Raw genomic sequence first — 17490 nt, forward strand, 5'->3', positions numbered from 1 at the left:
TTTTTTTTTTTTTTGGGACACTTTGCCACTGAGCCACATCCCCAGACCTTTTTAAAAATTTTTTAAAATTTTCATACAGGGTCTCACTAAGTTGCTGAGGCTGACCTTGAACATGTGATCCTCCTGCCTCAGCCTCTCAAGTCACTGGAATTACAGGTGTGCACCACTGTGCCCTACTTACAGGAATGTCGTATGAGGATGGGAACTTCTGATGTAGCAGAACTGAATTCCACGTTTGAGGGTTGCTATTAAATCACCTGCTCACGCATTTTTACCAGTTTGTGTTGCTAAGAACCAGTGGTGTTTATGTTCCTCTCTCTTCATCAAGACTTGATATTATCTGCTTAGGAATGTTCCCAGTGTGATGGGGAGGAACAGCTTTTTTGTTACCTCTGGGTGCTTTATTTTCAATTCTTTGACACTGAGGTGACACCACTTCTTTTTCACATACCTATTAGTCCACTGCTTTTTTCTAACATTCCCTTTTTTCTTCATTTTAGTATTTTTATTGTTCTTTTTCTTTTACTCAACTGCATTCTTTAAGAAAGAGAATTGCTTATATTTAGGAAAAATGAGAAGGAAAAAAGGAAATTATTGGTTTTTCCAGTTCTCAGGCTTCTGCTTTTTTGGAGATGTATAAGAAAGAACTTAGTAGCAGAGAGTAGACTAGTGATTGCTAGTTTTGGCTCTAGGAGAATGACTTAGGCCCTTCAGTGGGTTTAGCCTTGTTTCAGTGCTGATGTTTAGCTGCACGCTCAGAGATGTTAGTTTAATTGTTCTGTGGTGGAACAAGAGAATGTTTCTTTTCCTTACTCTCCATGTGTTGGTGTTGAGAACTATTACTTTGGGGAGGCCATGCATTCCTCTGATTTCTGCTCAAACCCTTAGCCAGTTTGTTAGAGGAGGGACAAGGAGCATTAGCTCTGCTGCAGAGACCCAGGTAGGTGGGTAACTTGTGACTGTTTTCAAGGTGTTTCTCTGTCTGCCTCACTTGGCTAGATTACCTAGTCTACATCACAGATTGTCTCCATTTACTATTTAAGCAGAAAACAAAACACTATTCCTTTTGGAGCAATCTCCATCTCCCAGTTCTTGTATATCTTGATTGCACATATACAAAATGTAAAATCTTGTACTGTGTTTCAGGTTCAGAATCCTGGGTTTCTAGTTCCACCTCTGGACACCACAGATAATTACATGGATGGTGATGAAGACAGTAAATTTCTTGTTATTGTCCATGACATTCTGTGATTATTCCCTTTCTCTGGAAAGTAACTGTTTAGTGTATCTGCTGATCTGTATGTCTTTTGGTTGTCTGAGGGTATATAAAAATCATCCCCAAATCCCTGGTTAAAACAACCACATTAACTTATTCTCCTCATGATTCTCATCTTTGTCAGGGCATGGTGGGGTCAGTTCACAGTCTTTCAACATGGTATCAGCTAAGGCACGTGACTCAATGATGAAGGACCTGAATTCAAGATGGTGTCTTCAGATGGCTGCAAGTTGGTGCTGTTTTTGGTGTCCTTGTCCCTGTGGGATTCTTCTCAGGGCTTCTTCACAACATTTGGGTTGTTATGTTCAAGCTGCTATCAATTTAAGGTCTGTGCGAGGAGACCTTATATGCAATGCAGTATAACTTCTGTATCCCATTGTCCAAATAGTCCCAGACACTAGGTTCAAAAACAGGGAACTTCACTCAAACAAGGAGCCATGTTTTTAAAAATTCTAATAAAGCAAAATCCTTACAAATTCCTCCATTCATTCACAAAAGTAAACCTGTAAATGTATTTTATAAAATATGTATTCAAAACATGATTGTTAACACAAAGAAACAAGACCAGATAATTAGGATAAAAGAATGCCATGAGCAATACGGGCACTCTTGCTATTGATATTCATCTATAACCTAAAAAAACAAAAAACAAAAAAACAACCCCCCCCAAAAACAAAACAAAACAAAACAAAACAAAAACAAACAAAAAAAAACAACAAAAAACCACTTTTCTCTCATTGAGTGAACATATTACATATGAGCAGGTGAAAATTAAATCCACTGGGTGCACTTTTTAAAAACCACACCTTCACAAAATGCACTTAGATATGATTTATTTTATTGATCTGTTCAGGACTTCAGAGGTGATGATGTGGCACATTTCTGGTCTGTCCATGACATCTTCTTAAAATATTGATCATAAGATTTTATTACTTACAATTTGAGTCATTTTTATTTACTTGAGCATGTTAGGGATATTTCACTAAGGGATTTTGGTGATAAATTTGTCAAACAAATATGAACATTAAAGGATATCAATCTAAAAGTAGTTCATTCTTACAAGCCACTTACGATGGCATGCTTACAATGGCACGTCAAATTACAAAGCCTCAATTGGTTCTCTATATTTTTCTTTTCTTGAATTAGTTGATCCTAAGAATAAATATCATAAAGCACAAATATATAAATGAGATAACATGAAAATGCACTCCATTTTTTTTTTCCTGAGAAATTTGTCTCAGTAGCTACTATATGCTTTTTTGAATTCTTTTAGTGTAACAAGGTAAATGTCATTGTGTGTGTGTGTACCTGTGTGCGTGTGCTATGCCTCATGTTAGCAGTAAGCTGAGCACCTGTGAGATGTGAGGCTCAGAGGACAGGACTAGAAAGTGGCATTGTCAAGTGACTTTCTGATTTCATTAGCACAAGTTTTCTAGACGGTGAACTTGGAAAACATTAAAAATAATTGAGTACAATATGCATTCACTTACCATTTTTTGTTTATATAAGATATTGATATCATATATTTTTCTATATATAGAAAACATTCCTAATATAACAAAGCTTTATTAGCATTAAATAGTCAGTCCCTCCACCCCACCCCAAGAAATACATCATTTTTCCAACTAGACATCTTGACTCTTAGTGGAACCAGGCTTTTCTTGGATTTTTTTCCTAAATGTATATTTTTTTTCTTTTGCTAATTCTTGATAATAACATTTCTTCTTAGTCTTTCTTATAGAATGGTATACTCAATCTTGAACTGAGTAGTACCCAGAGCAATGGAAGGAACAATCATAGCAAATGGCTTATTTCCTTGAGATGATGGCATTTGTGAGCAGAATCCTGGTCTATTGCTGTTTCTTGCCTTGATCTGTTTTGCTAAGGCACAGAATCTTGCTTGTGTGGTGTCTGTGGGAACTAGACACAGAGAGCAGCTCTCTACCATTCAGTACTGGTGTGCAGCTAAGCAACCCGGGGTGGTGAAAGGGCACAGTGCTGTAGTCACGGTGACTCTGTGCTGACCTTCAGGCCATTGTTCAATAGCTGTGCGCATGAAATAAATTAGGACTCCCCTCCCCACCGTTCTGCAGAGTGAAGCTGACAGTCCTGGTGAGGATTAGCCTGACAGTCCTGTAGAGGAGCTGAAGAGATGTTTTCCTCCCTTCTCCTTTGCCGCAGTCTGGCTGGGCACAATTCAGGAGCCACTTGTCAAAAGAAATGAACTTTATTTTTAGAACCACACACACCAAACAAAACAGCTCCTCAGGAAAACCCTCAGAGCCCAACTGCCACCACTGGCTTCCCACAAGCCTCTCTCACAACCACCAGCCTCTCCACCTCCCACAATCCTCCTGCTCTAGAGGCCGATTGGCTGGGTCGTGTGGGTGGAGCCAAAAAAGTCCCCCAATGAGCAGCTCTGTGGCCTGAAAGGGCAGGGAAACAGCCCAATGAGCATCACTGCAGAGGAGCCAATCAGCTAGATGTTGCTGGGGCCGCTGTGAGCCAATCATCAGCTGGCAGTCTGAAAGTTTGCTGGGGCCCCTTCGGCTGTGGTTCTCAACACTCCTTAGTTACCACAAATGCAATTTATTTTTCTATTGTTTCTTGAGTTTCAACCAAGTCCATTAATTCAACTTTTCTTGAGCTTCACTATCTCTTTGGTCTTGGAATTGCCTCCAAACCCATAGCAGTAAAAGTTAATGTACAAATACAGGTGAGACTTCACCATGGGTTTAATTTTGTTTGTAACTGAAGTGTAGAACAAATAAATGAAGGCTCTGGCCTAAGAGCGTGCAGATGTTCAGCGGAGTTGTTGGGGGCAAGTCAGGCCTGCTCCTCTCCACAGCTTGGGTTCATGCTTCTCTTGGACCATGGAATGTGATTTCTTCATTCCATGGCCCTTTTTCTTTTTTAACCATGTGCTGTAATATCATTGAGTGCTTTAAATAATCACTAATGGCTTATTTAATACTGAGGACACTAGCAGACTAGAGCAGGGGTCATAGGAGAAAAGATAATTTGCCTTGGTCAGTCTGATTCTGATCCTTGTGTTTTTAGCCTTTAGCTTATACTACCTCTTGATATCTAAAGCTGTTTCTGAAATTGTGAGTGGTTAGTGAGAGCTGAGGCATGGGATAACCGTGTTTATCTAAAATAATTTTATCTATGACAAACAAGACAGATTTCCCCTGTGAACAACTTGGGAAAATAAAGTATATTTTTGAAATTTTTTGGAATCATGTTTTGTTTGATGAATAATAAAAATCACAAATTGCTTCATGTTTACTACATGTTACTTTCGTCACTGGCCCTTTCTGCTTTTGTTGTTAAAACAATATATCTATCTAGCAAACTATATATTTTTAATTCATCAACATGAATTGCACATAGTTAAGAAATAGAATAATATTTTCATATACATATACATTGTGGAATGAGTAAGTAAAATTAACCAACATAAGCATCACCTCACGTATTTTGTCTATGTGTGGGGTGGTGAGAAGACTTAAAATCTACTGTCCCAGTAAATTTTCAATTATAAAATACACTGTAATTAATTCCAGCCTCTGAGATACAGCAGGTCCTGAACACATTTCTCCTGTCTAACTGGAGTCTTGCATCCTCTGACCCACAGCTCTGGGTCCATTGTCCCAGGCACTGGTGACTACCATTCTGTTCCCTCATTCTGTGAGACCAGCTCCTTGAGATTCTACATGGGTGAGATCTATGGATCATGTCTTTCTGTGTTTGGCTTATTCCAAGTTCTTCTAAGATGTCTGCTGAATTCTTTCCTATGTCAACTTCCTTCATTGGCACATTATTATTGATTATATTATCATCCTTATTTTTATTTATGTTTTATGGAAGAAAACTAGAAAGATGAGATAAATGAAGGCTCTGGCCTATGAGAGTAAAAATGTTCAGGGGAGTTGTTAGGGCAAGCCAGGTCTGCTCCTCTCCACAGTTTGGGTTCATCTTTCTCTCGGACCATGGAACATGACTTATATACATTCATTCCATGGCCCCTTTTCTCTTTTAACCATGTGCTGTGATATCATTGAGTGCTTTAAATAATTGATAATGGCTATTTAGTACTGAGGACACTAGCAGACTAGAGCAGTGGTCTAACTGGGAACATCCACAATGTCTGGGAACATTGTTACCTATTGTAACTGGGGAGATGCCGCTGGCATCTAGCGGGTGGAGGGGCCAGGGATGCTGTGCAGCGTACAGGGTAGATTCCCCTGCAGCAAAGGATTATCTGGTCCAAATGTCTATAAAACACTGCTTCAGGAAACTCTATGAAGTAACATTTTTTTCAATTGCTTAATACAATATTTTCAATCTAGTAAACATGATGGATTTTTCACACAATAGGTTAATAAGTCAGTTTTGGTGGCAAAAAGATTATTTTGGTCTTGACTGGGAAAATAAGTTAGAACTTTGCCCCACAGTAGTTATTTGTATATGTAAATAATTTCTACCTATTAAATTATAAGAAGACTAATTATGAAATCATCAATTATAACTAAATGATGATTAGTAGAGATTCAGTTTACCTCCTTACCTTATACTCATGTCTTTGTATTTTTTAAATGTTGATTAAGTAAGAATCAATACTCATGTCTTTGTATTTTTTAAATGTTGATTAAGTAAGAATCTAAGTAAAACTTGGAATATGCAAATTGTTTTTTACAGAATAGAAAGCAAAAAATTTCTTAGATGCAAAAAGTATAGTTTATAATTCCTTAAAAATATCTAGTCATTAATTTGGCTTTCCTTCTCAAGAACTTAGGAATAAGATGGAACTAGCCCAAGGACTACCATGATTTAGTCCCTTCTTACAGGAACTTTTATTCTAATAAATTCAATTTATTTCTTCTCTTTACCTATTATATGGGTACAAAATACCTATACATTCAGCATTTTCTGATTTCTCCTCCCTTTTCCCCAGTAAATTGGAAGTAGGTTTTTACAGAGATACTTGACATTTGAAAGCTGTGCTTTGGCTGCTGGGATAAATGAGGAGGTGCTCATAGTCAGAGAAATCTCCCAGCATATTTCAGCCTTCACTATGTTATCATTTCACAAGGAACATCTACACAAAAGGAGGCAGATGTCTTTCAAAAGCACAGGAAGAAAATTAGAAAGCACTAAAGGGGCATGCAGTTTTTTCTCCACAGAGGTAAAGGAAAAAGGATAAGAACCAAATGCAGTTGCTGCTAAAAAGTTTAAAAATCAGTCTTTTAATTTACCAAGCAAGTGATTATCATGTAAACAGGGTACGTTCTGACACTGCACGGTGGTATTCCAATAAAACATAATATATGCTTTATTGTAGAACATACTTTAAAAAAATCCTCTTTTTAGAGGTAGAAGGTCTAAATGCCACTTTTCATTTTCAATGGAGACTTGTATATAACTTTGGGAATGCGTTTATTTTTTTCATTTCTATGTATTCTTAATTTTTGGTTAGAAAAGCATGTACTGGATTTCTATTTAAGATAAGACTATTATTGAATCCACCCACCACCAAAATACCAAAAAATAAAAACGTGGTGTGTTAGAGTCTGTAAACAAGTCTGGATGGCGCCAGGCAAAATGCCAGAGGGAGTGGTTTGTGAAGTAACGCCATCGAGCCATTAAATGTGGAGATTCCTGATTGGTTGACTGCTGTATCTATTTTATGTTAATTAGATAAGCCATGTGAAATGTATAAATATCCCTTCGGTCCTACAATAAACAGCTCCCATTCCTGCTGTATCAATCTACACAAGCTGTTCGTCATCCCCGTTATAGTTTGCTGCAGCCGGACTGCGGCAGTGGTGGAATGATACTTGCTACTGATGCAGCATCATTCAGCTAGGAAGTGGGGTGTGCTCACCAAATCCGCTCCCGAGATGAAAGCTAACGCTGCCCCTCAGGGGAGCCTTTCCTCAAGTCCTCCCTGAAGCCAAAGCAACACACCTGGGGCGGCCACTTCTCAGGCTCCTTCCTGGGCCATCTGCCCATTCATACTTTGATCACTATTTATGAACAACATCTCCTGTGATTCTGGTGTTTCACGATGTACCCAGATTCAGTGATAAAAACTGATTAAAAAGACAGAATTGCTGCTCTTAAAGAGCTTTTTAGGTGAAGGGAGATGGTTATAAAAGTAAGTCCCCATTTCCATAAGTGCTATCTGAGAGGAAGGTAGGGGTGGCAGCCTCGTGGGAGATGGGGGCAGGTGACTGAGGTTTCCTATTGGAGCTGGCCTCTTACAGTGAGCCACCAAGGAGCAGAACACAGGGCAAGGCCTGGAAAGGCCAGGGAGGGAAAGGAGGGGAGAGAACACATGGTGCTGTGGGGAACTGTGAGTGTAGCTGCATCCTGGGGCTCAGGGTTGTGGGAGGAGGTCACCCGTGAAGCAGAAGCTTTACTAGGAAGGAATCCTGGAGGATGTGCACTACCCAAATCATTTGGACCTTCTTCTTTAGACTATAAGGCATCATCACAGGAAGGACAATGCAGAGATCTGTATTTCAGAAAGACTGGATTCATCATTGAATTAACATGTCAGAGTGGTCGAGGGAGCCCACGTTCACTGCTGTTGCAGGAACTGGGTGAGGGATGATTGAGGCTTTGATTGAGGGGTGGTGACATATGAGGAAGAATGGATAGATGCAGGATATGCCTTGGAGAGAGAATTTGAAAAACTTGGTGGTTGGCTAGGTTCTGCTGTTTATAAAGAGTAGGAAGAAAAGCATCAGGACTCAACTAGGTAGATCATGATGATTTTTTTTTTTTTTTTTTTTTTGTAATGGCAGTGGGAATATGTACCCGTGTTTAGCCAGATGGACCATTCAGTAGAAACATGACTGAAAGAATCCGATCTATAGACGGATCCGAGCTGGGGAGATCGACCTGAGGTACAAACGTAATTGATGAAACAGGGAGACCAGAGTACTGAACTTGAACTGCTCAGGTGTGATGGTGGGAGAGGGTAGGGAGCGGGGTTGGAAGTTTGGGAAACTTCCTTTCTAACTTTTTGTTTCAATGTTTTTCCAAGGAGAGAAGGGATTTCTGAAAGTACTTAAATAGAATGAGCTGGGAAAGGAGGCATGAATTCAGCCCAAAGTTAATTTAACTGACAGTTCTGTATGTGCACTTGTGTTAATGTTCAAAATTAGCCAAAATAAAAGCAAGTTATCCAGGTTTAAAGAAATGCAAAATTGTTGCCTACTGGCGAGCATGTCACACGATAAAGGATTCCCAAGTTGCCAATACTGCCTCCCTAAGCTGCCTGCTGTCACTCTAAGCTACCCCCTGTCTGTTAGAAACTTCCAGAAGGCATCCTAACTGGCTTCTGTAGTGCTTATTGCAGAAAACTCACTCACTTTTCCTCTTTTTAAGACATTATATCCCTCCCCTTCCCTGAATTAGAAATAAAATCGTGGTCCTAGTCAACATTCTGACAGACGTTTAAACGCACATGGGGCATTAAAATGCAGTTTAAAAAGAGAAAGAAAGGGCTAAGGAATACATGTAAAATGCCTGTCTATCTAAAGAATTAGAATGCATACAAGATTGTAGCTGTTCAGTTGGGGGAATCATGTTTATAAACTTGAGTGATTTAAAAAAATGTATGTATGACTGAGGTGCATTAAAAACAACCAACTCAAGAGTTCAGGCTGACAATTGGGGCCAATGGCCGACTTGTGAGAATAAGTACCCAGCTGCTAGTCTCTGAGGAGGACGATGATTTTCCTGAGGTCTTACGATGCACTTGAGGACACAGGTTCAGAAGTGCAGAGCCTCTAGGATTCTATTTCTGCTGTCTCTGGAGCTTCCGATGACAATCATGATAAATTGTGTCGCACTGTGAGGTGGTTTGTGAGGAAAACAAATTTTCACCAGGGACTGTAATGCCACCTCCATGCTCAGTTCTGACAAAACACTTAGATATGTGCACTGGTCCTTCTTCTTTCTCTTCTGTCTGTGTTATAAACAGAAATAAAAACAACCAATCCCCCCAAACAAACAAACAAAAAGAGATAACAAAAAAGTGTAGGGGGTATAATAATCTTTTTCTGACTAAAGATGAGGATTTCCATTATATTATGCACATATCTATAGTAACACAAATTTATTTATCTATGTACATATATATCTGCCTCTTTGGCTTGAATCTCAAGTGTCCCCAGAGGCCTGTGGCTGTGGCCTAGTGTTGTTAGGTGGAGCCTCTGGAAGAAAGTTGAGCCACTGGGTTGTGTCTTTGCAGGGCATGTTGGGACCCTGCCCCTCCTCTCTGTCTTTTGCATTCCGTCCACCACGATGTGCTTCATCAACACTGGTCTAAAAACTCCAGGGCCAAGTGGACATGGAAAGAAACTTCTAAACCATGAGCCAACAGAAATACCTCCTTCTTAAAAGTTGATTATTTTAAGTATTTTTTTTATATAGCAACAGCAAATTGACTAACAGTATCTATCTATCTTTAATCCATTTTTAAAAATTATGCAGTTTTATAGTGGAAAAGAGGGTAGAAAAATGAAGAGATGGGAATTGAAAATAAAACATGGGATAAATTGTGGAATTTAGGGAATGTTTAAAAAGAAATAACATATTTCTTTTTTTTTTTTTTTTATTCCTTTGGTACCGGGGATTGAACTCAGGGCACACTCGACCACTGAACCACGTCCCCATCCCTATTTTGTATTTTATTTAGAGATAGGGTCTCACAGAGTTGCCTAGGGTCTCGCTTTTGCTTAGACTGGCTTTGAACTCTCAATCCTCCTGTCTCAACTTCCCGAGCCACTGGGATTACAGGCATGCACCACTGCACCCGGCCAAAAAACAACAGATTTCTGTTTGAAATGGATAACTCCACATACACAAGAGTTTTCTTTGTAGATACAGCATCGTTGTTAGCATGTTAGTAAGGTTATTTTTACCAGAAGAGCTGATTTTCTTCATTATTTGAAGATGGAGGGATTTTGGCACAAATTGGGTCACCTGCCAATTTGTAAAGTAATCCTGCTATTTGGTCAAAGTGAACAAAATTGGCCTTCCTACAGAAGAAATACAATGACCTGCCAATTTCCATTATTAAACTTCTTGCTTTCAATCATTTAAACTGTGTAGTATTCTTGTCTTTCTTCTGCCTAGAGTCTGCACAAGACATGAGCTGGTTACTTCTCAGCTCTTTCTATCTCTGGAGTGAAGGTTGGTGGGAGATGGTGGGCAATCTTAGGATGCATAATGTCAGGCTACCCTGTAGATCAGTATCAGTCCCCTGGCCATTTTTTCTCACACTGAAGATGCCCCCGCCTGGCAGCTCCCCAGAATCTCTGATAAGGCAGTACAATTACTCTGTGGTCTCCAGAAGAAGCAGGATTACAAATGTTGGCTCTGGCTTCCTGAATCCTTCTGAGTCATTCACTGAGACACATACTCTTCCAGTGGGATTGACTTGACTTTATGAACACTGTGGAGCTTGTAAAAAAATAACATATTGGGTCTTACTCTTGAGAAATTAATATCACATTCTCTTTAGTCATGTATACAATGTGTTCTATTTTTTCAATTCGTAAGATCCCAGTAGTCTGTTCTACTTCAAAAAATACTGGGTGATTCCAAGTCACATAGTACCTGGACTATGACCTTTCTGTTTCAGAGTAAGTTCTAATGATGAAATAATGATGAATAATTTTAAATATTGTAAAAATACAAAGTAAAGGTAGAAAGAAAAAGGAAAGAAAAACACTAGTGAGAAAATTATATAAAACAGATTTTTATGAAAGTAAGACATGTGTTATGGACTGAATGGTGTCTGCTAAAAATTTGTACATTGAAATCTTAGCCCTCAGTACTTCAGAATATGGAGTGTATGGAGACAGGGTTTTGACAGAACTAATTAAGTTAAAATGAAATTGTTAGTATCTGTGCTAATCCAAGAGGACATGTGTCCAAGAAGGACTTTGAACACAGACACAGAGGAAAGAAGATGATATGAAAACATGGAGGAGGTGACCAGGGACAAGGCAAAGGGAGAACCATGCCGGCTCCCTGGTCTTGGACTTGTGGCCTCCAGAACTGAGAGATATTTCTTTCTTTCTCTTTCTCTTCCTCTTTCTCTTTCTCTTTCTCTTTCTCTTTCTCTTTCTCTCTCTTTTTTTAATGGTGCTGATATATATTGAACCCTGAGCCTTGGGCATGTGAGGCAAGCACTCTACCAACTGAGCTAAATTCCAACCCCTTATTTCTCTGTTTTTTGAGCCAACTCTATGGTACTTTGTTACAGAAGCCCCAGCAAATTAAGACTGTATGAAATTTGGAAGTCAGTAAAAAGCTTACTGAGCAAATAATGTGTACACATCATTACAGCAAATATGTGGTAGAAATTAATTTCTCTGGACCTTAAGTTGCTTGAAATTAATTTTTTAGAGAAGTAAAATTATACATTAGCTACCCAAAGAGTACATGTGTACACATACACACACACACACACACACACACACACACACACACACACATACACACACACACAGAAGAACCTGAAGTCAAGTGGAGATGGTTTCCATGATTGGTAATAGGAATTTAAAAAGTAGGAAAATCAAAGTAATTGTAATTATAATAATGACAATAGCAGCCACCAATATTTAGTGCCTTCTCTATTCGAGATGGGGTACTAAGCATCATAACGTCTCTAAATCTATTAGAGATTTCTATTTCTGTTGTTGTGGGGGACCTGAGGCTCAGAGAAGCTCAATCTTTTGTTTGCTCAAGTTCTCACAACTAGAATTTTTAACATAAACTTACCTTAATTCTAACCTAGAGCTCTCATGTCCAAAGGAACACAGCATAGGCACTTCATGTTCTTGGAGGTGCTCCAGCCCAGGGGAAGGTCATCCTTGCTCCCCCAGGCTCATCCCTGCTCCTGGGTAGACTCTGGTTTGTGGTGTTTATGGAGCACACTAAAATCCACTGCAGCCTACCAGGCTGGGATGCCCTGGGAGACTTAGTACTTCAGCCTAGACCCATAACACTGGCCTAAGTACTCTAAGTATTTCAGGTTATTATGAAGTTACTTTTCTCCCTCCCAAACCTCACCCAGTCACTTAGAGAAGCCTACAATAGACCTGTCCTTTACCTAACAGTTCTAAAGCAGTAGGAAGGAATCTTCACTAAGGTCTTTCCAAGGTCACAGTCAAATACAGGAAATAGGCAGGAGGGCCAAATATCAATTTGCATAAAAATATGCCTTGAATTTGCATTTAAATGCATCTTAATCTGCATAAAAGTCTATTATTATGCCTTTGGAGTATAAATTTTATAATTGTTCTTCTTTTAAAGCTGTCATTTATTTCTTGTGCCTTGCCACTTTCTCCCCCAATCCTTTTTCAGTCCTTTTCAGGATTTCTGCCTTTGCCTCATTTCTTGACCCAACCAAGATGGAGGTGCTGATGCCTTTACAAGAAGAGCTCACACAGAGGCTTTCTTCTTCATCAGAAAAACCACTATGCGCTTTCCTTCCCTCTTGCCAGGCAGTGTCTGTTCTCCTCAGCCATCCCTAAGTCCCCCACTGTCAAAGAGAAATTGCACCAGTCAGGGTTTAAAAGGCAAGGACGACTTTGTTCAAGACTATTGCAATAGAAGAGAGAGATGGGGCTCAACTCCCTGGAGACAAAAGATTTTAGGTGCTGGGTTGAGCTGGTGTAAAGGTGCTGGGGGCCCCAAGGGGGGAGGTTGGTCCACCTCATGTATCCCTCCACACCTGTTGCTGGTCGTGGATGTTAGGCTCCTATTCTCCCACAGAGACTAGGAGACAGGGGCTCTGCCTTTTTTGATGATTGTATTTCAAAAGCATGGCTCCCAGATCCTTGAGAAAAATACTCCTGGGTTGTAACAATGGCAAGGGCCTAGGAGAAGCTTTAGGTCTCACAGAGGCAGAGAAAGAATTTATGATTGCTGGTTTTCTAATGTAAAGTTAAGTTTTTCTATGAAAGGGAGGTCAGGAGTTTAGAGCCAGGAAGAAACATGACTCTCGTTTAGCTAATTAAGGAAATGTTGAGGTGGTCTATCGCTACAGACAGAAATAAAGTAAATTAATATTTATTTGCAGATATCCAATCTTTTTCCCACAGCTGTACTTGGTGCTTCTTCTCTTTAGCACATCCATTATGTAGAACTTTCTTAAATTATTTTATTAGTGTGGAGGAAGGGGAAATTGATAGCATGAGACCAACATATATGGCTTCTTGAAATGAGAGTAAGTAGCTGCTTTTTGACACAATGTTGATGTAAAGTTACTTTATAAGATTCTCATACCTATCAATCAACTGCAATCAAGATGGCTTCTTCATTTTAGATGTTTAAAAGTATGTTGGGTCTTTCTTGTTTCTCATGTCCTGCATAGAAGAACTTTAATGACGTTCATAATGACACCAACCAGTAAGAAGCCACTGTTTGAGAGCAAGCAATGATTTTGAGGCTAACTCACGAGGCCCTTGTATGTAGGGTATCATTTCACTCATATGGAAGGGCAAGGTGAGACACCATGGAGTACAGTGACTCTGTACAGTCACCCAGTGACTGAAGTGTCCTTTTGGTTTGTATCTGGAATGTCCTTTAAAAAAACCTCATGTATTGAAGGCATGGTCCCTAATGTGGCAAGGTTCAGAGGTGGGTTTTTAGGCAAAGATTCTATCATGAGGGCTCTGACCTTCAGCGGATCAATCCATTTGATAAGTGAATGTGCCACTGGGGGGAGGGACATCGTTGGAGGAAGTACGTGACAAAGGCATGTCTTGGAAGGGTCTATCTTTTTCTTATCCACCTCTTGCTTTCTGGCTGGCAGGAGCTGAGCCGCTTTCCTTCCTCCATGGTGGTTCTGCCTTGAAGCCACCCATCATGGGCTGAATTCCAGGAAAAAGACACATCTTTCTTCCTTTAAGTTGCTTTTGTCAGGTATTTTGGTCACAGTGATGAAAAACTGCCTAACTTACCCACATACCTTGGACAGACAGGGGCGTTTTACATCTTATCTCTGTCACTAGCTCTAGGAGCTTGGTGAGTTACTTAACTTCTCTTTGCCTGAATTTCCTCATCTATAGAACCTGAAAAATATGGAATCATAGCAAGGTTTCGAGAATTGGTGAAAAAATAGTCTATGTGCAGCCTGCAAAAGGCTCCTGGACATTTAGGAGTCACTAACAAAACATTGGCAATCATGATTTCGTGGCTGCATCTAGATTCTGCCTGATTCCAGTCTCAAGCTTAAGTGCGCCATGATGTCTTCAATGTTATTGTAACCTCATCCATCACCTGGGGAGTTTGAATTCAAATTTTCTATTAAACATGGAATTCCAGAAGCAGAAAAGGTTTGAATAATGGTTCTAGAAACTACCTTTATTTTTTTTCCTGACTTTATTTCCCAGGTAGATCTTATTTCTCTTAATAACAAATTCGTGTAGGATCTGGCCTTTGATATCTGTTCTCCAGGTATTATAAAAACCTCCACAACGACCTGATGTGGGTTGATTGCTCTTTTCTCTATGGTGCTCTCTATGATGCAAGGAAAAAAAGTGTTTCTTTGACCTAATTCATTATTCTCTTTTCTAAGTTTCCCTTAAGTCATTCTCTGAAGATATTTTTTTTCCTTGCACAATTGCACATACACTGTATCTTTAGTCAATGTGTCAAGGCGTGTGCAACATGTGTAAGGAGTAATCTATCACATGCCAGGACTCCTCAGGATTTCTTTTTTTTTTTTTCAACATCTAGGACCTTCTCTTTTGCTCATAACTTTGTTGATTCTATAATTATTTTTTCTTTATTATTATCTACTTACCTGTTAGTAGCATCAGGTTGACTGGATGTTTCTCTCTCCTGTCCACTTGGATTCTGTGGTGCCAGTTTCTAACTGTAAACACACCTAATGATCAAAACTGGATTATAGGGCTTGGGTTATGTATGGCTCAGGGGTAGAGCGCTCACCTTGCACACACAAGGCCCTGGGTTCGATCCTCAGCACCACATAAAAATAAATAAGTGAAATAAAGGTATTGTGTCCAACTATAACTAAAAAACAAATACTAAAAAACTGGATTATATTTCATGGAGAATTTGAAAAGCATATGAATTCTATTATTTCTCAAAGTGTCTAAATGCCTGTGTCCTTTAGGTGGTGACTTTTGGAGGGTTGAGTGACTACTAATATATATGCTTGTCTAATGTAGGCATCGTGAAGTGTCTAGAAGAAAGCAGAGGAACACCTCTGTTATTGGAATACTTCTGAAGTGGTTTGTTTGTTTCTGAGTACAAAATACTGTTAATTTCTTTTGGTGAAATGAAGCACAAACCTAAAGGGGTTATCAGAGGCTAAATGCCGTCACTCAGCATCCGCGCTGAGTTTTTGGGCATTGTTCCAACAGATCATGATCTGAGAGATAATGACTCTTGTTGCGTTTCTCCCAGCTGTTGTTACTAGGGGAACAGCTGCCATTGTTGCACTTGGAAACTCCACGCTTGGCAGAACTTGGGACAGAGTCCGAAAATGCCTTTTTGTTTGTGGGTTTCTTCTCCTGCCTGGCAAAGCTAGGTTCAGATTTAAAAGAGGAATGATACGATATTATCTGGCTGACAACAGGAACATCTAGAGAAATCTGAGGAACTCAACTGCAATGAAGATGCATCCCCTTGGCTTTTCCCTTTATCCCAGTCCTATGCATCACTTGTGATATACTTATTTGAACCCTCCTGTCTTACATGATTAAAAAAAAGAAAAACCTTCAAGGACAAATGTAGATGACTGAGCCCACAGTCTGTCATGTTGTCAGAGGTAAGATTAAGTTTGAAATTTCTGCAACATTTTGTGGATGATGATTCTTTATCAAGAATTCATCTCTTCTGACCTGTGTCCCTTTGTGTCCCATGCCAAACTGTGGGACTTGATTAGAGGTGCAGACAAAAAAGTCTTTCCCTGTGTGGAGCCTGTGGGCAGCGCAGGGATGAAACCAGCAACTTTGGCCTCATTAGCATCACACTCTACTGGCTGGCTCTGGAAGGAATTAATATTCAACATGAAATGATGCCTCTGAATGATCAAAAATAAAAGAATAGATGTGAATCAAAGCATCTTTTAAACCTGAGTAATACCTGTAGCCAAAGAATCTCCCAATTTCCTGTATCCTAAATCTCATAACAGTACTAGCATCTCCACCAGATGTCAGATCTACAACTTTAGGGACATTAAGTCATGGCGTGTAGTTATCTTACCATGGGGCTTTACTTTAAATTATGATTATTTTAGGAAGATAGTTTGCCAAAGACACCTCATGTGTTTTAAGCCTTCTGCTTAGCTATAATTGCAAAAAATACTTCCATCTTCCCTTTGTGGAGACTTTTTTACAGAGCCGAATTTCCAATGGATTCTTGTCACAAAAAGAAAAATGTTCTAAATCTAATAAATGTGGACATTGCTCAGGATTCCTTCTGGGTTTTCTTCTTCCTTTTTTCGTCTCCTAGATTTTCAGTCTCAAAAGAAGACTCAGAATCCAGGTTGGGAACCCTTTCTCAACACCAATCTTACATCCGTTCTCTGGCGGTTTTTGATTTGCATAAATCCTTCATTTCATCAAATGCAGAGTCTCTCCTATCAAGTGTATTATTTTTCAAGTGGCCTTCCCTTTGACATTTCTGTTTCTGCTGGTGCGACTTCCTGTACGCAATCACTCTAGTTCTAAATCTAGGTCATGATTGCTTGTCAGCTTCTTTCACTAGGCTCTATGCCCTTCAATACTGGAATTGTCATCTTTTATTCTCCGTTGCCGGGTGTAGCTTTTGCCACCCTGTAGTTGTTGAATAAACATGTTTGGAATAAATGAAATATATATTTTAACCTTCTTGCTCTGGTACTCTTCTTATGATTACATAAGTTGAATACATGATCAAAGAATTTGAATGCAAAATCAAAAGTTATAAAAGTGCATTGAATGAGAAATCTCTCATTCTCATCCTCCATCTGCACGGCTCTCCCCTCCAACCCCACGTGGGTTTCTCATGCTTCCTTCCAGAGTTTTATTTGGCATGTACACACACACACACACACACACACACTCTTATTTTCTTGTGTATACATGCATGAGACATGTACAATGTACCACACATGCGGCTCTGTGTCTCACTCTTTATTTCAAGTATTTGGGAAAGAACGGTTTCTGCACTTG

This window comes from Callospermophilus lateralis, chromosome 12, assembly GCF_048772815.1.
Source record: "Callospermophilus lateralis isolate mCalLat2 chromosome 12, mCalLat2.hap1, whole genome shotgun sequence".
NCBI classification, from domain to species: Eukaryota; Metazoa; Chordata; class Mammalia; order Rodentia; family Sciuridae; genus Callospermophilus; species Callospermophilus lateralis.